At 41.3% G+C, this 25,424-nt stretch overlaps 1 long non-coding RNA gene across 1 annotated transcript in view; it reads right to left on the bottom strand.

The window, feature by feature from the left end:
* Window positions 1–9,595: 9,595 nt before the first annotated feature.
* Window positions 9,596–25,424, bottom strand: part of LOC122453855 — a 41,009-nt gene continuing 25,180 nt past the window's right edge. The window contains exon 3 of the long non-coding RNA XR_006273199.1: window positions 9,596–9,703. This is a non-coding gene — a long non-coding RNA (uncharacterized LOC122453855). The remainder of the gene's footprint in view (window positions 9,704–25,424) is intronic.

The raw sequence follows: 25,424 nt of genomic DNA, 5'->3' as shown, positions 1-25,424 counted from the left end.
TATACCATTCTTACAACTAATACTCACAGAGAAAAGTCTCTCTTTCTGTTTAGTTATAGTAGAAGGACCAGGAAGAACTCAGACTATACCAGCTGGAATCACAAGTCCATCCCTGAACTAATAATGAAGCTAAGGGAATCAGTGCTCTGATTAGAGGAATCTGGTTATATGCCCTTCTCTGAAAGTAAGATCACTTTTCTTCCCAGATAACATGAAATAAGTTCTCTCCGAAAAACAAGTTTTGATTGTTTGATGAAGCAGAGAGGGGAAGCCATGTTAGGCAAAATCTCTGGCTGCCACATTCACTAGCAAGAAAAGGTCCAATTCCTTTCATGGGATCTGAGGCCTCAGGAGTCAGACTCCTATATCTACAGATTTCTTCCTATCACCCTCCTTCAGTCGGGGTCCTGGGGATGCAACCCTGAGAACCAAAATACCTTCAGGCAAGCCCCTTTCCAGGCCCTTTCCAGTCCTAGCCCTGCCTCCACAGACTTCCAAATGGGGCTCTTCTCTTGGTGTGCAATGCAGCTGTATAACACAGTTGTACAGTGGGAGAGAGATACCATTCTTCCAGCCCCTGGAGACAAGGCCCTCCAACTCCTGAGCTCATCGGCCCTACTCAGTATGTCTGCACTCCATTTCCCTGGCTTCCTGCTCTAGGTACATATTGTCCCCTACCCCAGTGCCATTTTCCAGCCCTCTATCATGGACATTCCCATACTACATGACCGGGATAACCCAAAGAGTGCAAGCACATCAATCATGGTCTGGCAATGGGGATGAAAGATGAACTCAGCTCTCACTCATCATCACAAAATCAGTAATGTGTGCAGAGAAGTCAGGTCCATTTATGGGGGGCTATGAACCGAGAACTTCCAGATGTTCAAGTGGTTTTAGAAAAGGCAGAGGAACCAGAGATCAAATTGCCAATATCCGCTGGATCATCGAAAAAGCAAGAGAGTTCCAGAAAAACATCTATTTCTGCTTTATCGACTACGTTAAAGCCTTCGACTGTGTGGATCACAATAAACTGTGGAAAATTCTGAAAGAGATGGGAATATAAGACCACCTGACCTGCCTCTTGAAAAACCTGTATGCAGGTCAGGAAGCAACAGTTAGAACTGGACATGGAACAACAGACTGGTGCCAAATAGGAAAAGGAGTACATCAAGGCTGTATATTGTCACCCTGTTTATTTAACTTATATGCAGAGTACATCATGAGAAACGCTGGGCTGGAAGAAGCACAAGCTGGAATCAAGATTGCTGGGAGAAATATCAATAACCTCAGATATGCAGATGACACCACCCTTATGGCAGAAAGTGAAGAGGAACTAAAAAGCCTCTTGATGAGAGTGAAAGAGGAGAGTGAAAAAGTTGGCTTAAAGCTCAACATTCAGAAAAGTAAGATCATGGCATCTGATCCCATCACCTCATGGGAAATAGATGGGAGACAGTGGAAACAGTGTCAGACTTTATTTTTTTGGGCTCCAAAATCACTGCAGATGGTGACTGCAGCCATGAAATTAAAAGACACTTACTCCTTGGAAGGAAAGTTATGACCAACCTAGATAGCATCTTAAAAAGCAGAGACATTACTTTGTCAACAAAGGTCCATCTAGTCAAAGCTATGGTTTTTCCAGTGGTCATGTATGGATGTGAGAGTTGGACTGTGAAGAAAGCTGAGTGCCGAAAAATTGATGCTTTTGAACTATAGTGCTGGAGAAGACTCTTGAGAGTTCCTTGGACTGCAAGGAGATGCAACCAGTCCATCCTAAAGGAGATCAGTCCTGGGTGTTCATTGGAAGGACTGATGCTGAAGCTGAAACTTCAATACTTTGGCCACCTCATGCGAAGAGTTGACTCTTTGGAAAAGACCCTGATGCTGGGAGGGATTGGGGCCAGGAGAAGGGGACGACAGAGGATGAGATGGCTGGATGGCATCACCAACTTGATGGCCATGAGTTTGAGCAAACTCCAGGAGTTTGTGATGGACAGGGAGGCCTGGCGTGCTGCGATCCATGGGATCGCAAAGAGTCGGACACGACTGAGCAACTGAACTGACTGACTGACTGATGCTCTGTAACAGACTAAATGACACATTTGCAATCACTCCCACATGGCTGCCAAGAGGATAGCAGAGCCATTTGAGTCCCCATCAGGACTAGATTTTCTTCCCCATGCATGGATTCTGACAACCACACTAACACTTAGTACCTCAATTGCACAACTTCTAAATGAGGCAAAGTAGAGCTTAATTTTACATTCAGTGGTGCAAGAAACTTCAAAGTTACTTCAAATCTCTGATGCAATCTCTTGACAAAGAAACTGCTTATCAGGGTGTACAGTCCTGGCCCAGAGTGTTCAAAAGGATGGTAGAAAGCATTCTATCCAGTAGCTGTAAACTGGCAGCCTCTCAGCTGATTATGATTCACAAACATGTTCTGTTGGGTTCTGGTAATGCTTACAAATAAGGAAATTTCAGCTTTTAAAAATCCAGAGTCCTCACTTATCTTGAAATTCAAAAGATCAGACAAATTAAGTGCATAATCCATCATGGTAGCTGTCAGCTGAGACAGAAGTTGGAGCTCCTCCATTCAGGTGGGTGGAAACTCACTAGTTCTCCACACTCCCCACCACTCCCTATTTGTATCCATTTACATTATCCATCCTCCCCCTCATAGGAATTGGCACCTGCAGCTCCTGTCTAGGCCTTTCATTTCGCATCAGAGTCTAAGGAGGCTCAAAATTGTAGAATGACTGGATCAATTCAGACTGGAACTCTGCTTTTGTTATTGTTTTTCAACAATATGTTAACTTTTCTTTCTTATTTTAAATTATCATACAGCAAAATTGACTTTTTTGTACAGTTCCATAAATTTTAATGCATATATATATCATGTGGTAGTGAGTTTCTCAGTCATGTCTGACTCTTTGCAACCCCATGGACTGTAGCCTGCCAGACTCCTCTGTCCATGGAATTCACAAGACAAGAATACTGGAGTGGGTTGCCATTTCCTCCTCTAGAGGAAACTTCCAGACCCAGGGATCGAACCCGGGTCTGCTACATTGCAGAGATTCTTTACCATCTGAGCCACTAACGAAGCACATATATAGATTCATGTAACCTTTACCACATCAGGACATAGAATGGTTCCATCATCCCCCAAATCTGGCTCAAGTCACCCCTTTACTGTCACTCCCTCCTGCCACCCCTAACCCTGGAAACCACTGATCTATTCTCCATCACGACAGTTTTATCTTTCAAGTCTATAAGAAAAGTGGAGTCACACATGATGTAACCTTTAAAACAGGCTTCTTAGAAGTAGCATAGAGGCTGAAACAATCACTTGAGACTTTGGTGTATTGGTAGTTCATTCCTATTTATTCCTGAATGGTTTTCCTCTCTGTGGGTGTACTACAGTTTGTTTGTAGACTGAAGTTTTTTACTCAAAGTTCGGAGGGGTTTTTGAGACGTCAGGCGGTGGGGTGCTGGCTCAAACTGGATCATGAAAGTTGAGTGCTAATGTTTCAGAAATGATGCCAGCCAATTGTTGAACAAGCTATTTAAAAAGTTAAATCAAAAGTAAAGGTAATAAATACTCAAAGCTTGTCACATTCTAATTAAGCTAGTTCAGTTTACTATCCTCTAAGCTGTGAAATTGCTGTGTCTATCATATCTATGTGGTGGGAAAACTGCACAATGATGTACAATGTCCCTACTTAGTGTTCAGTGACATCATATTGATGTCATTAAATCCATTTACTAGGACACCATGGCTCTAATCTCTAAGAACCATGACTCCCCTACAGAAAATCCTCACCCATTTCCTCACCCACTTTTCTTAGCTGCCCCAGACCCCCACCCTAGCCTTTTTTATGGAATCAATTTGGGTAAAGAAAGTCCCCCTGGGGAAAAGACGGGGGGTGCAGAGCTAGACAGCAGAATCCTGACATACTACACTTGGCCTGAAAGCAGCACCAAGACAGTGCATCGGGAAGTGCCTCGAGCTGGAGGGAAGATGCCCGGGGATTGCTCTCCCCAGACAGGGGTATGGTGCAGTTCTTTGTTTCCTGTCTCCCCGCCTTTTCCTGCAGCACAAATCCCAGTTGGGAAGATCTTCTGCCCAACCTCACTCCTCGTCCAACTCCTCCCTGTACTGGATCTCTTCAGTAAAAGGAAGCAGCTGGTGAGTCAGAGCTTTCAAATGGCCACCTGCAGGTCCCCTGCTTCAAAGGCGCACCTCCCAGGGATCACCAGGATGAGCAGGCAAAGATGAAGTGATGGGACGGGGAGCCCTGGACCCCCCACTTCCTACTTCAACTGAAGCCCCTTCGCTTTAATACTACACTTTAATGTTTTATAAATGAAAGACCAACACAAGATTTCCTTTGAAAATGGTTTCTGCTGATAAAAGGAAACCAAAATTTTTTGAACATTAACCCTGAAGCATCTTTAATCTGAGCTATAGCAAAAGTCTCCTAAGTGGTCTCCCATTTTCTACTCTTGCCACCTCCCTTCCCCCCACTCCCCCTTCCCGTTCCCCTCCTCTCCCAACACACACACACACACACATACACACACACACACACACACAGCAGAAGAAACAGCAGCCACAGTGATCCTGTTAAAATGCAAATCAAATCATGCTGCTTTTCTCCTCAAAACTCTGACAGCTTCCCTTAGTGGTCAGGATGAAGTCTGAAGTTTTTAACAAGCTCCACAAGATTCCACAGGTTCTGGCCCCAAGCTCTTACTCTGAAGTCATTGTCTCTCACCCTCTACACTTATCACACACCTGGCCTCCATCCTGCTCCTCAGAGGCACCAAGCATGTTCAAGCACATGGACCTTTGCACATCTTTCTGGAATGCTCTTCCTCTGAGTATCCACATTGTTACCCCCTCAAACATATGGCCAATGTCACCATCAGTGAAGCTGTCTCAAGTCCTCCTATCAAAACTGGTTCTTTTCACTATAATTTTCTCTCTCCTCAACCTAAAATATATGTTTCATAATTTAAAAACTAAGCCATGTTCATTTCAGAGACTGCAGAAAATATGAAAAAGTACAAATAAGACAATAAAAAAATCCATTACTATAAACCCAGAGATAGTTAACTTTCTGCTGTATTTCTTTCTAGTATTCTTCTTTTCCTTTTTTTTGGTCTTATTCTTTTTCACTGTTAATTGTGCACAGAATGAAATAATCAACAAGATCTACAAAGCTTACTGTGAAGAGCAAGTTTCCTACCCTTCCACAGTCCCTACCCAAGCCCACCACCGCCAACAACTTTAACAACTGCCTACAAATCTATTTTTAAAAATTAACAAATTGGACTTAATTAAACTTATTAATAAAAATCTTTTCACAGTAAAGGAAAATAACAACAAAATGAAAAGGCAACCTACAGAATGGGAGAAAATATTTGCAAACAATGCATATATTAACTGACACAGGGTTAATATCCAAAAATACATAAACAGCTTATACAACTCAATATTTAAAAAATTCAATCAAAAAATGGGCAGAAGATCCAAACAGACAGTTTTCCAAAGAAGACATACAGATGACTAAAAGGAACCTGAAAAGATGTTCAACGTTATTAGTCATAATTAGAAAAATGCAAATCAAAACCACAATGAAGTACCTCACACTGGTCAATGACTGTCCTCAAAAAGTATATAAACAATAAATGTCGGAAAGGACATAGAGAAAAAGGAACCCTTGTACACTGTTGGTAGGAATGAAAATTGGTACAGACATTATAGAAAACAGCATGAAAATGCCTTAAAAAACTAAAGGTACGGTCTAGCAGTTTCACTCCCAGGTACATATCTGGAAAAAAATGAAAACTCTAATTCAAAAAGATACATACATCCAATGTTCAATGTTCATTGCAGCACTGTTTACAATAGACTAGACATGGAAGCAACCTAATCTCCATCAACAGATGAATGGATTAAAAAGATATAGTCCATATATACAATGGAATACTACTCAGTCAAAAAAAAGAATGAAGTATTGCCATTTGCAACAATGTGGATGGCTCTAAGAGAATATTATACTTAGTTAAATGTCAGAAAAAGGTAAATACTATATGATATTGCTTACATGTAGAATCTAAAAAATTATATAAATGAATGTCTATAGCAAAACAGAAACAGACTCACAGACATAGAAAACAAATTTATGGATACCAAAGGGGAGAGGCAGAAGGGGAAGGACAAATTAGTAGTACAAGATTAACATACACAAACTACTGCACATAAAATAGATTAGCAACAAGGATCTACTGTACAGCACAGGGAATTGTACCCAGTGTCTTGTAAAATCTATAATGGAATATATCTATAAAAAAACTGAATCACTGTGTTGTACACCTGAAACTAAAAAAAATATTCAGTTCAGTTCAGTTCAGTTGCTCAATCGTGTCTGACTCTTTGAGACCCCATGGACCACAGCACGCCAGGCTTCCCTGTCCATCATCAACTCCCAGAGTCTACTCAAACTCATCTCCATTGAGTCAGTGATGCCATCCAACCATCTCATCCTCTATCGTCCCCTTCTCCTCCCACCTTCAATCTTTCCCAGCATCAGGGTCTTTTCCAATGAGTCAGGTCTTCGCATCAGGTGGCCAAAGTATTGGAGTTTCAGTTTCAACATCAGTCCTTCCAATGAACACTCAGGACTGATTTTCTTTAGGATGGACTGGTTGGATCTCCTTGCAGTCCGAGGGACTCTCAAGAGTCTTCTCCAACACCACAGTTCAAAAGCATCAATTATTCAGTGCTCAGCATTCTTTGTAGTCCAACTCTCACATCCATACAGGACTACTGGAAAAACCATAGCCTTAACTAGATACACCTTTGTTGGCAAAGCAATGTCTCTGCTTTTTAATATGCTGTCTAGATTGGTCATAACTTTCCTTCCAAGGAGCAAGCGTCTTTTAGTTTCATGGCTGCAGTCACCATCTGCAGTGATTTTGGAGCCCAAAAAGATAAAGTCTGACACTGTTTCCACTGTCTCCCCATCTATTTCCCATGAGGTAATGGGACCAGATGCCATGATCTTACTTTTCTGAATGTTAAGCTTTAAGCCAACTTTTTCACTCTCCTCTTTCACTTTGATCAAGAGGCTCTTTAGTTCCTCTTCACTTTCTGCCATAAGGGTGGTGTCATCTGCATATCTGAGGTTATTGATATTTCTCCCAGCAATCTTGATTCCAGCTTGTGCTTCTTCCAGCCCAGCGTTTCTCATGATGTACTTTGCATATAAGTTAAATAAGCAGGGGGACAATATACAGCCTTGACGTACTCCTTTTCCTATTTGGAACCAGTCTGTTGTTCCATGTCCAGTTCTAACTGTTGCTTCCTGACCTGCATACAGGTTTCTCAAGAGGCAGGTCAGGTGGTCTGGTATTCCCATCTCTTTCAGAAAACATTACAAATCAATTAAACATCAATGTTTAAAAGTAATACAAAAAATAAATTAATTAGAAAACACGTTTCAGCTTGTCTATTGATTTCCACTATGGAAGGCGAGGGCTTCTCTGGTGGCTCAGCTGGTAAAGAATCCACCTACAATGCGGGAGATCTGAGTTCGATCCCTGGGTTGGGAAGATCTCCTGGAGAAAGGAACAACTACCCACTCCAGTATTCTGGCCTGGAGAATTTCATCGACTGTATAGTCCATGGGGTCACAAAGAGCCAGACACGACTGAGCAACTTTCACTTCACTTCACTTCACTTCATGGAAGGTGAGGAATTAGCTTCTCTCTTTCCACTTCCCTTACCACACAGCCACATACTTTCTGTCTCTTTCCCCCTAATATATACTACTTTGGGATAGGTCAACAGTGAGTTATATAATTATAACTATGCAAATGCTTGAATCATATGTGAGTACGCTCCAGTTATGTCCAACTCTGTGCGACCCTGTGGACTATGGACCACCAGGCTCCTCTATCCATGGGGATTCTCCAGACAAGAATACTGGAGTGGGTTGCCATTTCCTCCTCCTCTGGGGGATCTTCCCGACCCATGGATCAAACTCACTTCTCTTGCATATCCAGCACTGGCAGGTGGATTCTTTACCACTAGCACCACTAGGAAGCCTTGAACCATACACTGTTATAGTATTACTTTTTCTTTCCAATTATCTCTGTTTTTCCTGGAGATACTACCTGTATAGTTTCCTGTTTTATTGTTTCTTTTGTTCTGTTTGCATCAACAATCAAACATCAAACATTGCATAACAGTCAAACATCACGAATTGCCTATTTCTTGAAGTACTTTCCTCCCTTCGTCTTGTGACATGGTCTAGTCTAAATGGTTTCCCTGTGTATCTGCAACACAGCTGACTTCTTGGAATTTCTCTTCACCATCATTCTAGTCATATTCTCTTTCCTGACCCTGATATCTTTATTTTTCTTGGTTTATTCTGTTGTTTTGGTAGAGAACATGCTGCAAATGCTTCCTAAGAAAGGCTGCATGAAAGACACATTATTTTTAAGAATCTGTAATCTGAAAATGCTTCTGTTCTAGCCTCACAACTCAGATAATTTGTCTGGAAGTAGAATTTTAGCTCAGAAATCATTTTTCTTCAGAATTCTGAAGGCATTGCACCACTGTCTTTCAGTTCCCAAAGTTTTCTCAATAGAAACCACACTGATTAATGATCCTTTGTAAGTGATGTATTTTTGCTGTCTGGGAGCTTCAAGCTCCTTCTCTGGCTTAGTGTTCTGAAAGTTCATGACAATATAAGTGTAGGACTTTTTTCATCCATTTTATAATTGTGATGGGCACTTGGTGGCCTTTTCAATCTGGAAACTCGTATTTTTTTAATTCTAGCAATGTCTATTGAATTCTTTCTTTGACAATCCCCCTCTCTCTTGTGTCTTTTTTTCTCTCTTTCTGAAATCCCTATTATATGGACCTCCTAGGCTACTTTTCTAATTTTTTTCATCTTTTCTATCCTATATATCCACCTCTTTGTCTTTTTACTCTAGTTCCTAAGAGGTTTCTTCAAGTCTCCTATTATTCTACTGTGGTTTTCATTTTTGCCATCACATTTTCAATTTCCAACAGCTCTTTTTTTCTCTGAATATTACTTTTTATACAGCATTCTGTTCTTTTCTCAGGGTTGCAGTATCTTTTATCTCTCTGAATATTCATTGAGAATTTTCTCCCTCTCTCTGCCCCTGTCTTACAGATTTTCTTCTCCCTGAACAGTCTGTTTCCTCCAAGTTGTTTTTTTTTCTGCACATTTGGCTTTTGTTTGGTCTTTCTTATTAGAACCTTTCCTCAGATGTCTGGTAATCCTTGGCCATCTGCTCCTCTGAGGATCAGGGAACTAAAGTGCTGATTGGAAGCTCTGTGTGCACAGGTGGGACTTGCTGACTATAAAGAGTTTCACTACATACTGCGATCAGACTGCACACTTTGATTGGAAAACTCCAATACCACTGTCTTCAGGTCTTTCTTGAGATAGTCAGACTCTCCAGAGAAAACTTCTCCAAACCCCTGCTGGAGCACATAGGCCTAGCTGCCCTACTCACAAGGAGAGAGGGCCTCAGCGTGCAGTACATATGTACTCACTTAATCCCCTATTTGAGTCCGGTCAGCTTGCCATCCTCTGCTGGTCAGGCAGTCTGCTCCAGGGACTAGAGCCCCAGTCTTCTGCCAGAGGTACCCGGCTCTCCTCTGTGGAGAAAAGGAGATGCTCTGAACTGATCCTCTTTATTTGATCTTCTGTCTTCTACATACACACACACCATTCCAGATTCCCCAACACACCCATTACCCACACTTTGGGAGGTGACTAGTGTAAACCAAGTTGGTTCTCAGCTTTCTCCTCTACCCACTGAGGACGCGACTTTCTCAGGTTTGCCTCCCAGCTCCCATGCTTAGTCCTATAACCTCCTCTCCTTATTTCCTCATCCATGAATATCTAAGCCTTTAAAAAATGCCTTGCACTTCCGGGCCACTCAGTGGTTAAGACTCCGTGCTTCTACCGCAGGGGGCACAGGTTCAATCACTTCATTGGGAAACTAACATCCCACGTGCCACATGGCATGGCCTCAAAAATAAATAAATAAAAAGGGGATTTATTTCATTCTGTGACGTCTCAGAAAGGAGTAAAAGGAGATATGTGTTTTCAATCTGACATTTGTGTTTATCTGCTTATTTGCTTACTGTCTATTTGCTCTCACTAGAATATACGCTCCGTGATGGCAAAGACTGGAATGCTTTGGTCACCCCTCTATCTTCAGACACTCCCAGAAGAGTGTCTGGCACATACTAAATAAGTGTTGACCAATAAATGAATAAATGTAAGAAGGAAGGAATATTCCTCTGGCTCTATTTCTATTTTGTAAGTTTTTACTCCTTTTCCCAAGTTTATTCTAACTTTCCTTCTCTTCAACTACGTCCCTTTTCCCCAAAAGTCTTCCCACTTCACTGCTTACCAAACTTTATTCTTCCCTTGCAATTTTTCCTCTTTCCTGACTCACTCCCAACTTTCCTTTCTACTACCTGGCATTGACTTCAGTCTCAATTTCCATGAAAGTGAAAAAAGTGAAAGTGTTAGTACTCAGCTGCATCTGACTCTTTGTAACCCCATGAACTGTAGCCTGCCAGCCTCCTCTATCCATGGAATTCACCAGGCAAGAATACTTGAGTGGGTAGCCATTCCCTTTTTTCTAGGTGATCTTCCCAACCCAGTGATCAAACCCAGGTCTCCTGCATTGCAGGCAGATTCTTTACATTCTGAACCACCATGAAGGAGATAGAATTTTCACTCAGTAAAACACGCCCATTACATTTGTAGGAGCTGGGAAAACACAAAGAGAGAATACTTGGTTCCTGCCTTCTCTGGAAAAACATAATTTAACTAACTCTTTTTTAAAATCAAGACTTCTATTAAGACACTAATTAAAGCTAGGTTTCAAAAAAAAGAAACATCAAATTACCAGAGTGCCAGGAGCAGGTAGGTTAATAAGAAAAGGCCTGGGGATGCAGAATTTGAGGGATTATTGGAAGGGACAGGGGACTAAGCTTCTAGACAAAGAAAGGCCAAATTAACACTCACAGTGCTCACAGCCACTCTTATCCTTCCAACCCCACCTCTCCTGTATCTCCTGGTTAAAAAACAGGGCTAAATTGAAAAAGAAAAAATTGTTCATTTTCCTCGCATTAATAAGATGTTTCTTGAATTTTCTAGTATATTCTAGCCCTAGGTAAGCAATTCAGACATGGCATCTGCTCTTATGAAGTTAGAGCCTACTGTGAGATTCAGATTATAAACAAGTAAAAAACAAAATAAATAGTACAAACAGTAACAGGTGCTCTGAGGGAAGTACATAGTGTTCGGTAATAGAAGATAACAAAGCGGACTTCCTTAGATGGGGGTGGGCAGTGAAGGCTCCTCTGAGAAAGTGTAATGGACTTGTTGTTGATGCTGTGGTATTCTGAAGTTAATTTCCTACTTTTCCCAGCAAAAGTACTCTGTATCATTTTTGAAATTTCAGCTCTCTCCCATATGCAGCCATGCTTTTAGATCATGTGGGGTCCCACCCTCAGTTCCAGATAAAGGTCCTGACTGGCTTAAGCAAGTCTAATCCTTTCCCTACCTTCATGTCCCTCCCAAGGTGATTGATTTAGACATGGGTTTGTGACACAGTTTAGTCCAATGAGAGAAACTGAATCCTTCGACTTGAGCAGGAACCACCAGAAGAGACCCTCTCTCTACTCCTGGAGATTGTGGTATGAGGATGTAAGTTTGAAATAGTGACAGCCATTTTGTGATTGTGAGAGAGAGAAACAGTCTTCAGTGACAGAAGTTAAGCCTTTCTTGAAGCCAGAACTATCTCTGGACTTATTAGATATAGGAGACTTCCCAAGTGGTGCTAGTGGTAAAGAACCCGACTGCCAATGCAGGAAACATAAGAGACGTGGGTTGGATCCCTGGGTCAGGAAGATCCCCTGGAGGAGAACATGGCAACTCACTCCAGTATTCTTGCCCGGAGAATCCCATGGACACATGTAGCCTGGTGGGCTACAGCCCATAGGGTCACAAAGAATCGGACATGACTAAAGCGACTTGGCACACACATACACAAATTCTTTTTATTATAGGTAGTCTGAGTGGGATTTTCTCACTTGCAATCAAAACAATTGTTACTGCTAGACAAGTGATATTTAAGCTAAAAACTGAGAAAGAACTAACCAAGAGAGAAGAGGATGTAGGAGCATTCCAGGCACAGGAGCCAGCCCTAAGAAAGCACTGGAGAAGGAAAAATCTTAGTGTGTTCAGGGAATAAGTGGAGACCAGTGTGGGAGTCACAGGATAATAGAGTGAACTGGAGCCAGACTGGCAAGCAGAGGGTCATGGGAAGGAATCTGCATGCTTAGATTTTATTCTAAGGAATAGGAAATCCCACTCTGATTTGTGTTTCATGATAATGGGGTTGCTGAGTAGAGAATGGATTGGATGACTGGATAGGGGCATAAATGGGAGAGGAATATTAGAAAGAGCCTATGTGATTGTCTGGGTAAAAGAAGGTGGTTTCTTAGGCTAGGTAGTGGTGGTAGGGATGGAACATAACAAAAAACTAGATAGTTTTTTAGTCATTTCTTTAATTTACTTGTACATTTAAATATTCAACCACGGAAATGAAGAGTCTCTGTGTACCACTGTGTTAAAGTTCAAGACCTTGAGATGAAAATATACTTTTGCTATCCAAAAGAGACTTCTATCTAAAGGGAAAAAAACAGGAAAATGATTATAACAATATAAAAAGAACTGTGATGGAAGTAACTACAAGATGCACTGGGGGCACTGGAAAAGAAACCACTAATTTGGCCTGGGAAATTCAGGTACAGATTCTTTGATGAAATAGAGACATGGGTTTAAGGAGTTTGTCAGAACAGCAAGGAGGATATTCTAGGCTGAATGCCTCAGAAAGACATGGAGGCTTTAAAATAGTTTGATGTTGTTGTTGCTCAGTCACTAAGTCATGTCCAAATCTCTGCGACCCCATGACCTGCAGCACACCAGGCTTCCCTGTCCTTCACTATCTCCCAGTGTTTGCTCAAACTCATAATCACTGAAGGTGGTGACTGCAGCCATGCAATTAAAAGATGCTTGCTCCTTGGGGAAAAAAGCTACAGCAGAGACATCTCTTTGCCAACAAAGATCTGTCTGGTCAAAGCTATGGTTTTTCCAGTAGTCATCTATGGATGTGAGAGTTGGACTGTAAAGAAAGCTGAATGCTGAAGAACTGATGCTTTTGAACTGTGGTGTTGGAGAAGACTCTTGAAAGTCTATTGGACTGCAAGGAAATCAAACTAGTCAATACTAAAGGAAATCAATCCTGAATATTCATTGGAAGGACGGAAACTGAAGCTTAGGTTCCAATACTTTGGCCACCTGATGCAAAGACCCAACTCACTGGAAAAGAATTTGTAGTCAGGGGAGAAGAAGTCAGGTCCCAGAGTTCCAATTGCAAATGATCAAGACCATCCCCCCCAAGGAAAAGAAAGAAATGCAAAAAGGCAAAATGGTTGTCTGAGGCCTTACAAATAGCTGAGAAAAGAAGAGGAGTGGAAAGCAAAGGAGAAACGGAAAGATACACCCATTTGAATGCAGAGTTCCAAAGAATAGCAAGGAGAGATAAGAAAGCCTTCCTCAGCGATCAATGCAAAGAAATAGAGCAAAACAATAGAATGGGAAAGACTAGAGATCTCTTAAAGAAAATTAGAGATACCAAGGGACAGAAATGGTATGGACCAAACAGAAGCAGAAGATATTAAGAAGAGGTGGCAACAATACACAGAAGAACTATACAAAAAAGATCTTCATGACCCAGATAACCATGATGGTGTGATCACTCATCTAGAGCCAGACACTCTGGAAAGTGAAGTCAAGTGGGCCTTAGGAAGCATCACTACTAACAAAGCCAGTGGAGGTGATGGACTTCCAGTTGAGTTATTTCAAATCCTAAAAGATGATGCAGTTAAGGTGCTGCACTCAATATGCCAGCAAATTTGGAAAACTCAGCAGTGGCCACAGGACTGAAAAGGTCAGTTTTCATTCCAATCCCAAACAAAGGCAATGCCAAAGGATGTTCAAACTACTGCACAAGTGCACTCATCTCACATGCTAGTAAAGTAATGCTCAAAATTCTCCAAGCCAGGCTTCAACATTATGTGAACCATAAACTTCCAGATGTTCAAGCTGGATTTAGAAAAGGCAAAGGAACCAGAGATCAAATTGCCAGCATCCATTGGATCATAGAAAAAGCAAGAGAGTTCCCAAAAAACATCTACTTCTGCTTTATTGACTACACCAAAGCCTTTGACTGTGTGGATCACCACAAACTGTGGAAAATTCTTGAAGAGATAGAAATACCAGACCACCTTACCTGACTCCTGAGAAATCTGTATGCAGGTCAAGAAGCAACAGTTAGAATTGGACATGGAACAACAGACTGGCTCTAAATAAGGAAAGGAATATGTCAAGGTTGTATATTTTCACCCTGCTTATTTAACTTATATGCGGAGTACATCATGCAAAATGCCAAGCTGGATGAAGCACAGGCTGAAATCAAGATTGCCAGGAGAAATATCAATAACCTCAGATATGTAGAAGACACCACTCTTATGGCAGAAAATGCAAAGGAACTAAAGAGCCTCTTGATCAAAGTGAAAGAGGAGAGTGGAAAAAGCTGGCTTAAAACTCAGCATTCAGAAAATGAAGATCATGGCATCTGGTCCCATCACTCCATGGCAAATAGATGGGGAAACAATGGAAATAGTGACAGACTTAATTTTGGGGGGCTCCAAAATCACTGCAGATGGTTGGTGCAGCCATGAAACTAAAAGACGCTTGATCCTTAGAAGAAAAGCTATGACCAACCTAGACAGCATATTAAAAAAGCAGAGACATTACTTTGCCAACGTCTAGTCAAAGCTATGGTTTAAAAAAAAAAAAGCTATGGTTTTTCCAGCAGTGTCATGTATGGATGTGAGAGTTGGACCATAAAGAAAGCTGAGTGCCGAAGAATTGATGCTTTTGAACTGTGGTGTTGGAGAAGACTCTTGAGAGTCCTTTGGACTGCAAGGAGGTCAAACCAGTCAATCATAAAGGAAATCAGTCTTGAATATTCATTGGAAGGACTGATGCTGAAGCTGAAACTCCAATACTTTGGCCACTTGATGCAAAGAACTGACTCACTGGAAAAGACCCTGATGCTGGGAAAGATTGAAGGCAGGAGGAGAAGGATACAACAGAGGATGAGATGTTTGGATGGCATCACTGACTCGACAGACATCAGCCTAAGCAAGCTTCACGAGTTGGTGATGGACAGGGAAGCCTGACATGCTGCAGTCCATGGGGTCGTGTCGCAAAGTCAGACATGACTGAGCAACTGAAATGAACTGAACTGAATTGCAAAGAGGGACCATGATAGGAACAGCAGTGATCACCAAACATTCCCTGCATTTCCCAGGCCCTTTGCAGCTAAGTGACAAACTCGGGCCAATGGACTTTCAAGATGAATCTCAGAAGAGTTCATGGCCACCTTCCAGGTCTCTCTTTCTCCTCCATGGCAATCATGGAGGAAATGTGGTGAAATGGAAACATCACATGTCAAAGCAGCCTGGATCTCTGAGTTACTGCACGGAGAATAGTTCCTCTGGAGAATCACCCAAACTTGCAACAGACCTTGTATAAATAAGAAATAAATCTTTGTTGTGTTAAGCCACTGAGAATTTGAAGTTGTTTGTTAATATGTCATAACTTTGCACGACTAATACTTAGAGTAATGGGGATAAGACGACAGAAGGGCAGGGGCCAGACCACAGAGAGACTTGTCTGCCAAGTGCCCCAAACAAAGATTGAACTTTATCTTGTGGGGATTTAAGAATCACCAAAGAATACAGATGAATATGAGACCATTCTGGCAGCAGTGGGATGGATGAATGGATGAATACTTGGGTTTGGGCCTGGAAGGGGAGAAGTAATTCTTAAAGGCAGAGAAATTAGAAAAGAGGTGTTGGAACAGTACAGGAGAAAGACGATGACAGCATGAACGAAGGCAGTGGTATGGCACAGAAAGGAGAGTGTGACTTTGGTGGATACTTTAGGAAGGAAAATGCAGAGACTGAATTGGTGACTATTCACTGGGCACAGAGTTAGAGGAAACAAAAGAGGAAAGCTTTGACTCCATTAAGCCTTTATTTCCTTAGCCCTGATAACAAACCACCTCAATCACTATGAGTCCAACCACTGTCAGCACCAAGTTCAGTTCAGTTCAGTCTCTCAGTCGTGTCCAACTCTTTACAGTCCCCTGGACTGCAGCACCCCAGGCTTCCCTGTCCATCACCAACTCCCAGAGCTTACTCAAACTCATGTCTATTGAGTCGGTGATGCCATCCAACCATCTCATTCTGTGTCCAAGAGAGGACCAGAAAGAAGAACTTAAGGAGAAAGAAGCTCTTCTCCTTAAGTGGTTCCAAGGCAAATGAAAACACATGGCCTTGAGGCAGAGGAGCAGGGGACTAGGTCTGGTCCCTTTGACTGGTTGATTCATTGTATTTCTCTAGACTTCAGTTTCCTGGAATCATCAGACTTAAATATTTCCAATGTATCTTTCCATTTTAATGCCATACCTCTCAAAAAGGAAACAGAGGAGCAAGGGAAAGGATAGAAGAGGAAGAAGCCAAGTAAGGAGTTCAGCCATGACTAGCAAGGAACGAAAGGAAGAAAAGAGAAAAAAAACAGGTGTGGTTGCTCAAAATGGGATTCGAAGAGCCTGGGTTACCCCAGCAACCCATCTGTTCATCTCCGCCAATATTCAGTTGCATGGTGTGGATTTTGTCTCAGCTAACATGTCACTGTTTTTGCTTACTGCATTTGTATTTTTAGTTGCAACTATTATGATTATCCATAATTGACCAAAAAATGGATCAATGGCTAAAAAGTGGTAGTAATGAAAATCGTCATGCAAATACCATGACTCACGATAACATCTTAAATGTAAAGAACAGATTTAAGGACAAACGAAAGGAGGTGATGCAGTACGTGCTAGGAGAAGTGAAAATATGATTGTGATGATCAAGTTAAGAGAAATCTAAGTCTGTAAGTCAAGAATAGGAAGTTTGACCAAAAAAAAAAAAAACCTGAAAATTGAATTGTATTCAACTGGTGATATATGTTCCTCTAGACCTCCAGGGTGGCCTCTTTTATAAAAAATGTTTTCCAGTAACAGTAGGAAGCCATGAAAGCTTCAGTGCTATTTTCCAACAAATTACAATGACTTCTCTGATAGAACAATAAGGTTTTTCCAGAACAAGTGCAAACACTGTAAGTGTTTCCCAATACACACCTGATGAATTGTATTGCTCAAAGTGATGGAGTAGCCAAAACTACCAAAGGCATCATAAAGGATTCACTCCTTATAGAAGAGGAGGTATATGCTGCACTACTGCCAAAAGTTTGTTAAAACCAACTACAAAAAAAAAAAAAAAAAACAACTACAAAGGGAATGATAAATATTATGCTTGGAAAGAAAGCAGAACTATCAGGAAACTTTCTTTATCAAAGAACATCAGTAAATGTTGCAAAATGTCAACCGTATACAATGTGTGAGAAAGGTGGTATCATCTCTGTGCAGACATATCACTTTATATATGGACAAAATTCAGTTCTGTTGTGGGGCACATGTATGCAAAGAGATGTGCTTTATGACTTCCTCCCTGCAAAATCTTTTTTAAAAAAATAGCTTTATTGAGATATGATTCATATTCCATATAATTCACCCACTTATAGTATACAAAGTCATTGGGTTTTGATATATTACATTATGGGTCTTTTAAAAATAGTGATTAAAAAGTATATATAATATAAAACTTGCCATTTTAACCATTTTAGGCATATAATGCAATGGCATTGGATGCATTTACAATGTTGTGTAACATCACCACTATCTACAGGACTCTTTTTTTACTGAGATACAGTCAACTTGCTGACTGTCTTTCTGCTAGAATCCACAAGCTGTTTTTCAGAAGATATATAAATCTCACTGCAGACAGCATTGCCTTGTTACAGAAATCTAAGGGTTGATACTGTAACTCTCCTACCGCCATAAACTCCACAAGGAATCTTTTCCCACCATTGGTACCACAAGTACCATGGGCCTTACGGTCATATAGCCCAAGCCTCTAACGGCCGCAGAACTCTTTTCTGCTCCGGGCACCAGTCAGAGCTGACAGCCTTGACTATAGTTCACTATATGATATAGTTCACTATATGAACTAGAGCAGTACCCCCAGGTTTGGAATAAGCAGTCTCCAGAATCAGAAGAAGCCTACCAAGAGTCATGCATTAGTTTCCTTCTTGGTGCCTGGAGGCTCATGATGTAATCAGTTGTCCTTTACTTTTGAGGAGATATCCTGACCCACCCCAAGGGAGTAGAAGCCTCTAAATATATTACTGATGTGGTGGGTCCCTGAATCTTTGTAGTGTTTATCTCCTACCTTGGAAGTGTATATGCTTTACCAAGGTGAGTTTTACCTGATCTGATTAGCATATGTGATATTCCATGGGATGTCCAGACAAACTAGACTATTTTATGATAGAAGACAGGAGAATTAACTGGGACAAAACCACGAATGAATGTTCTTGTCTTTTCCAAGTCAAGGCAAGCTATATCTGATCCTCTTTCCTCCCATCGAAGTACTAACCAGGCCCGACCCTGCTTAGCTCCCAAGATCAGACGAGATTGGGCGAGTTCAGGGTGCTATGGCCGTAGATTGATCCTCTTTCCTAATAGGGTTGAAAAAGAAATCCTTAGCCAGAGCAATGACCACATATCATATACCCTTAGCCAGAGCAATGAGCACATATCATATACCCGAGGCCATGCTAATCTGTTTGATAAAGAAATTGCATTCGGGATTACTAATTGGTTAAGTTTACAGGGGTCCACTGTCATTTTTCAGGATCCATCTGTGGGGTTCAGGTGCCAGACTGGTGTAGTATATGTGATATGATGGGGACTTCCACCTGGAGTCTTTAAGGGTGGTAGTAATATCTGCTGTTACCCCCCAGAATGTAGTATTTTTAATTTTCTGTCTTGTTGGTGGGCAGGGTGAAAAGAGGTCATTTTAGGACCTGCCATTTGATCTTCCCACAACCACATCTCTCCCCCACAAACCAAGAATCCAGTGTGGGGATTGTGCCAATGACCAAGTATATCTGTTCCAGTTACATATTCAGGGACTGGGAAATGATCACCGAGTGTGTCTACAGATCAAGGGAAGTCACCGTGAGCCAGACAGGGACCAGGACCCCATTTATCACCTAGCTCTCATACACCTAGCTTTCATGGCAACTCTGACTCTGTGTTCAACAGTCCTTGAAAATGTTTGGATATTTCCCTTTTCCCAGTGTAAAGCTACCAGAGTAAGTGACCATGGGCCCCTCTGAGGCAGGACTGGGACAAATCATTCCTGAATACATGGAGAGAGGATCTGAACTCTCCCTCCACTAGATGTGTGTGTGCCTGGTTTAAAAATTGACTCACATTCAAAACTGGGCAAGGGATCATGAATTTTTATTGGAACAATGACTCTCAGCCTCCTAATCATCCACCCATGATTTCTTTAAAACAGTACACTTATGAGCTGCCCATCTATTTTGCCCCTAAGAAAATCGAGCTTGGTTAACTATCTTTAGAGCAATCTGTAGGTGAGGCCCCCTTAGATGCCATTCAATCTTGATGCTCACTGTAATTGTCCCCACCTGGCTGCTAACAGTAACACAGTGCCAATGGGCTCTAATGTTTGGGGTTCCTTTGACCCTTGTAGCATCTGTGAAACCAGTTCTGTAACAGCATCTCCTCTGTCAGGCCTAGAATACAGAACACAAGAACCACTGAACTTCTAAGTAACACTGGTACAACACATTCCTTATTGCTTTGGTCAATGGTGTGTCCTCTGGGCTCCTCCAAAGAACATAACCGACTTGTGGAGTTTTTACCCTTAGGCAGTATATCTACTATCATGTGACCACTTCTCAGCCTTTTCTTCTTCTACCATCTGGAATTTCTGTAATTTCTGCTTCAGTTAGTGTAGATCACCACTTTCCTCATGTGTCTAAGAGCCATCTTAGTAGCATGTTTGTACCATTTCCTAGGTATCTTTACCAGGGTATTAAATCCTGTATCTCAGAAGAGTGCTCTCATATCAATAAACTCTCATTTATTGAATGTATGTTCTGCCCCTTCCCCAGCACTGTACCCTCAGAATCCCATTCTCTCCTGGGTTCTGCTGGTTACAAGTTGACTAGGTCCTGCAGCTCCCTCCCTGGGCAGGCCCCTAATGTCCTCAGCTGGGTTACTTTGTGAATGAGCCCTAGACATTGGCTTAATGGACACAAAGAAGAAGAAAAAGACACATGTTGTCTTACAGGGAAGGTCTCTGCATCTCTTCAGGCAAGTGGGAAGCATCAGTGCTTGCAAGGAGATATGCCACCTGTGCAGCTTCAGAGGGTCTGAATCCCAGAGCCAAGATATTTGGAAGTAGGAACCCAGATGCTCCCAGCTCCTATCGTATTCTTTCCCAACCAAGGCCTTAACCTTGTAACCTTGGGAAGTTTAACTTCCTGTTTGTTGTCATTCAGTAACAAAGTCATGTCTGACTCTTCGAGGCCCCATGGACTGCAGCACACCAGGCTTCCCTGTCCTGCACTATCTCCTGGAGTTTGCTCAAACTCATGTCCATCGAGTCAGTGATGTCATCCAACCATCTTATCCTCTGTCATCCCCTTCTCCTCCTGCCCTCAATCTTTTATCCCAGCATCAGGGTCTTATCCAGTGAGTCAGCTCTTTGCATCAGGTGGCCAAAGTATTGGAGCTTCAGCTTCAGCATCAGTCCTTCCAAAGAATATTCAGGGTTGATTTCCTTTAGGATTTACTGGTTTGTCCTCCTTGCTAACCAAGGGACTCTCAAGAGACTCTCATTTAGAGCTCAGTTACTCTTACAATTAAATCCTGGGCCCGAACCTCAGCTTTCTCTCGTGCTAAAGATGATGAAGGCCTTTCATAAGCTACCAAGGAGGCCCTCTGGATTCACACTTATATTTTTAATAACTGCTATTTAATCACTCTCAGCCTTAAGTTCTTTTTCCCAAATGGAGTTACTTGTAGCCACCAAACTTCACTGTCCTTAAAGTCACCATTTCCCACATATTGCTCTAAAGCCTAATACACTGCACGAGCTATCACACTGTCTCCCACCCACGTATCATGGCAGTTAACCATGGTAAGAGTTGCCACCCTGAGCCAGGGCCTATCTATGCTCCCCCTGCCACCAGTGATGAGGTCCTCACTGCCATCAGGCAGCACGTGCTCCATCCCCTCACTGATCGGTCAGCTCCTGGAAGGAGACAGGACCTTGGATTGGGCCTTTCACTTTAGCAGAAGCATCCTCAAAGAGGGCTGCTGGCTGACAGCACTCTTCCAGTCATACTCCCAGGAACTGGGAGGGGTGGGGGATGGGGAACAAGTCTGTCATTCCTGGAGGGGGACCTGGGTGGTGGACATTATAGAGCCCACAACAAAGGAAATGGTGAAAACTGGAAACATGATGAAATTGTGGTCACTGATAGATAATAACACTGACAGATACTGATAGACACTGATAGTCACTGATAGATACTAGTCACTGATAGGTAATGTTGATTATTCATGAGGAAGATTTTGAAATGAGAGATGCGATAAAAGTAATTTCTTGGTGGATGGACCTTGAGGACATTATGCTAAGTGAAATAAGTCAGAGAGAGAGAGAGACAAATACTATATGATTTCTCTTATAGGTGGAATCTAAAAAAAAAAAAAAAATTTTTTTAAATTTTAAGCCAAGCTCATAGATAGAGAGGACAGATTGATTGTTGCCAGAGGCAGGGGGTGGGGAAGGGTGGGGGGAAATAACTTAAATAAAGTAAAAGTAAAACAAATAAAATTGTTGTTTTGTAAAAGTAAAATAAATATATAAAAATAAGCAGTAATTTCTTCATGACCATTTCTATGATTTCAAATGACTTGCTACAGAACATATCTCATTGATACAGTCCTTATTTTAGACAGCCTGACCCTGCATGGTCATGTGAAGGATAAGGCATCCAGATATTTTTAAGACTGAACCATGGCATAAAGTGTTCAAAAATGAAAAAAAAAAAAAGCTGATTTGTTGCCAGCATTTAATGGCTTTCCTCACTCACTGGAAAACAAAAGCTATTATGCATTATTTTATATATTTAAAAACACACCTGAATATGGCAATAAGACATAAATAGTTTTCAGAGCCAAATGAAACCCAAGAATAGACTAGCGATCTGTTCGCTGTTATCTCCTGATTTGCAACCTCCAACTGTCTCACATTTGAGTGTGGTAAGCTCATGCACTGAGCATCTGACAAACATCAGATGCAGTCTTCAGAGAGAGCCTGCATCATAATTACTGGGTCTGTGTATGACTGAAATGTCCAGAGGCAAATACATGTGCCTTTCCCCAAACTTTCATAATTGTAAGACAGGGTTTTCTTGTTTAATAAATTAGGAAACAAAATTAAAATATAAGAAAAGATGAAAAAAGCAGAGTAAGTAAAGAAAGTGACTTGGTGCAGCTCAAATCAATGACTCAAGAGGTTGATACAAACAAATTATAGATGTCTTAAGGGGAGGTTGCCAGCAACATCATCCATCTCAACCCAATAAGACAATTATCATTTGATTTTTAACATATTGTTTTATTCTTTTATTCTATAATGAAGACAATTTGTAGTCTATATATTGTAATTTACCTATGTTGGCAGATAGGGGTCTGACAGTTCCATAAATGCAAGCATGTGCATGTGCACACACGTGCGCACACAAACACACAAACAGCCTTCAGCTACAGCAGATACGCTTTTACCTCTATTTAATATGGAGGTTACCCCATAGGACATGCATTTTCAATTGAAAAGATACAGATCCTAGTGTTAAAATCAAGTCTGAACCACAACACTAAGTTATCTGAACCCCTGGTGGTGGGGGGGAGGGGGTTGCTGTAAGTTTATCTAATTATTCTGTTCATTTGTATTATATTATCCTGTTTTATTATCTTCATAATTCCTCATTGTCATTATCATGTTATGTATCTATTTGTTTGCAGCATGTTGTCTTGACTAAAATTTAAGTTCACTGAGTACGAGGACCTTGTCTTCTCACCCCTGCCCCCTTATTACCTAGAATGATGATGCCAGGCACATTGTACAGACTTACTAAATATTTGCTGAGTAAGTGAATGAATGAATTTCTCACTTATCTATCCATTCATTCATCTATCCATCTATTTATCCATCATGTACCTATATATCCATCCATAAGAGAAAGCCATGCCTACTAGTGAGTTTGTTTTGTTATCTATTTGAAAGTTAAAGTAAGATATATATATATATATACAGATGTTTATATTATATATATATATATATATATACAGATGTTTATATTTTGTGAAACAGCATTCTGGAGAACAAGCCCTAAGGTTAAAATCCACAGGCCCAACAAACTGGTGGTTGAAAGTCATCTTCTAACATCACGTCCTTGGCTATTCCAGATGGGAATGACAGGATGACAGCCAGCAAAGAAGAGGACCTGGAGCAGGCCCTGCTGAGAACATGTTTCATCCGTCTTATTGTGCTTTGTATTGACTCCATATTTCAGTAACCTCCTCCCAAATACCTTATGAAACCAAGCTAAATCGCCCCTTTGTACAAGAGAGTATATATCTGATGCCCAATAATAACCTCTTTGTTCTTCCTTCCCCCTGCCCAGTACAATTCCATTTATTATCTAACCTTACTTAGGCATTTTCAGCAATCTTTTCATGTTCCTCCACACACATTTTCTAAAAAGCCAGCTGTGCAATTTAGACCATCCCTGGAGATTATTGACCAGTTGGGTTTGCATTTATGAGCACATAACTGAAGCTGACATGGCCTTTACCAGAATTAATAGCTCTTGGAGCAATTTGCTTTCACAGCATTTTACAAACAGCTTCATAATACATCTAAGGGAAAGGCAGGTTTTAATTAGTGTCACTAATAGCTAAGTATTCAGAGGTGAAGTAATTAAGCAGCTAGACCGATAGGAGCCAGAGGTGGAAGGTGAACTTGGAGTCTGTGCAGGTTCAAGGTGATAGAAGTTTCCACCTGTCATTGGAGTGGTATTGGGGAGCTGTTTTCTACTGAAATGAGTCTTCTTTTAGAGCTGACCGGGAATTGCAGCTGACACACTCAGTTTGTATGTGTGCAATATCATTTTGAAATACCCGGTGCTTCCTTCTACCCACTTTCTTTCTCTCTTTAGTTTCTCCTCTTATTTAATTTTGGTTACTCTGTTTTACAAGCAAAGCAGCTGTCTGCACGGGGACAAGGTGCACCATTCAGATTCATGGTTTACAGTTCACTAAATGTAAGCCTGCCTAATCCTTTCATATCATTGGATTACTCTCCCCAAGCAACTTTTCCCAGCTTTCATCATGAGAAATGGGCTCCCTGCCAAGAAACCACTCATCCCAGCTCAGGTCCACCTGGCTTTTCCTGATTGTCAACTCCTCCATCTTGGGCCATTAAAAGGGCTTTCAGACTGAATATTTGCACAACCACTTCTGAAAGCCAAACACAAAATCTTTGTCACAGAGTCACTAACTTCTATGCAGAATTGTGGTACAAATTATTATCAGACAAAGAAAGAAAACCTTTGATCACTGGGTCCGTTTTCTCTTAATAACATCTAATTAGATACAAATACATTTATTTAAAGTTTAAATAATAACCAAGTTCAGATCAGAGGATTTAGAGAAGAAAATGTGACTTCTTAGCATTAGGTGGCTGTATTTGGAAGATAGGTTAAGGTTAAGAAAGTCATCCTAAAGTTCCTAAGTGCTCCATAAATGCTTCATCAATTAAACTTTCAGTGGATTTTTAGAAAATATTCATGGTTATTTGCTACCTAATTCCTTCCACAGGTCCGAAGAAGAGACCTTCTTGGATTTCAAAGGGAAAGGATTCTTTGTGCAAAACAGAACAAGGGGTTTGATTCACACACACTCCTCTGTCAATCACATCTGAAATTCTGAGCATGTGTAAACTCTCTCAGGGAGATAGCACAATAGCACCTTGCCATCCGATCACTGATTCTGATCCCTCCTAGGCTAAACTTTAACAACTGTAAGCAAGCAACTGGGGTGAGGGGGAGAGTTGATAGAGCCCCTTTCCAACTCAGGTATTCTGCGGGATTTTAGGACCTAAAAGCCACCTTTCATTTCACAGGCAAACACTCAGACATCTACCTTGAACACAAAATCCGGTTAAACTA

This window comes from Cervus canadensis, chromosome 15 (assembly GCF_019320065.1).
Source record: "Cervus canadensis isolate Bull #8, Minnesota chromosome 15, ASM1932006v1, whole genome shotgun sequence".
In the NCBI taxonomy this organism is placed as follows: domain Eukaryota; kingdom Metazoa; phylum Chordata; class Mammalia; order Artiodactyla; family Cervidae; genus Cervus; species Cervus canadensis.
Note: the sequence above shows the minus strand (reverse complement) of the source record. Positions and strands in the feature narration are given on the sequence as shown.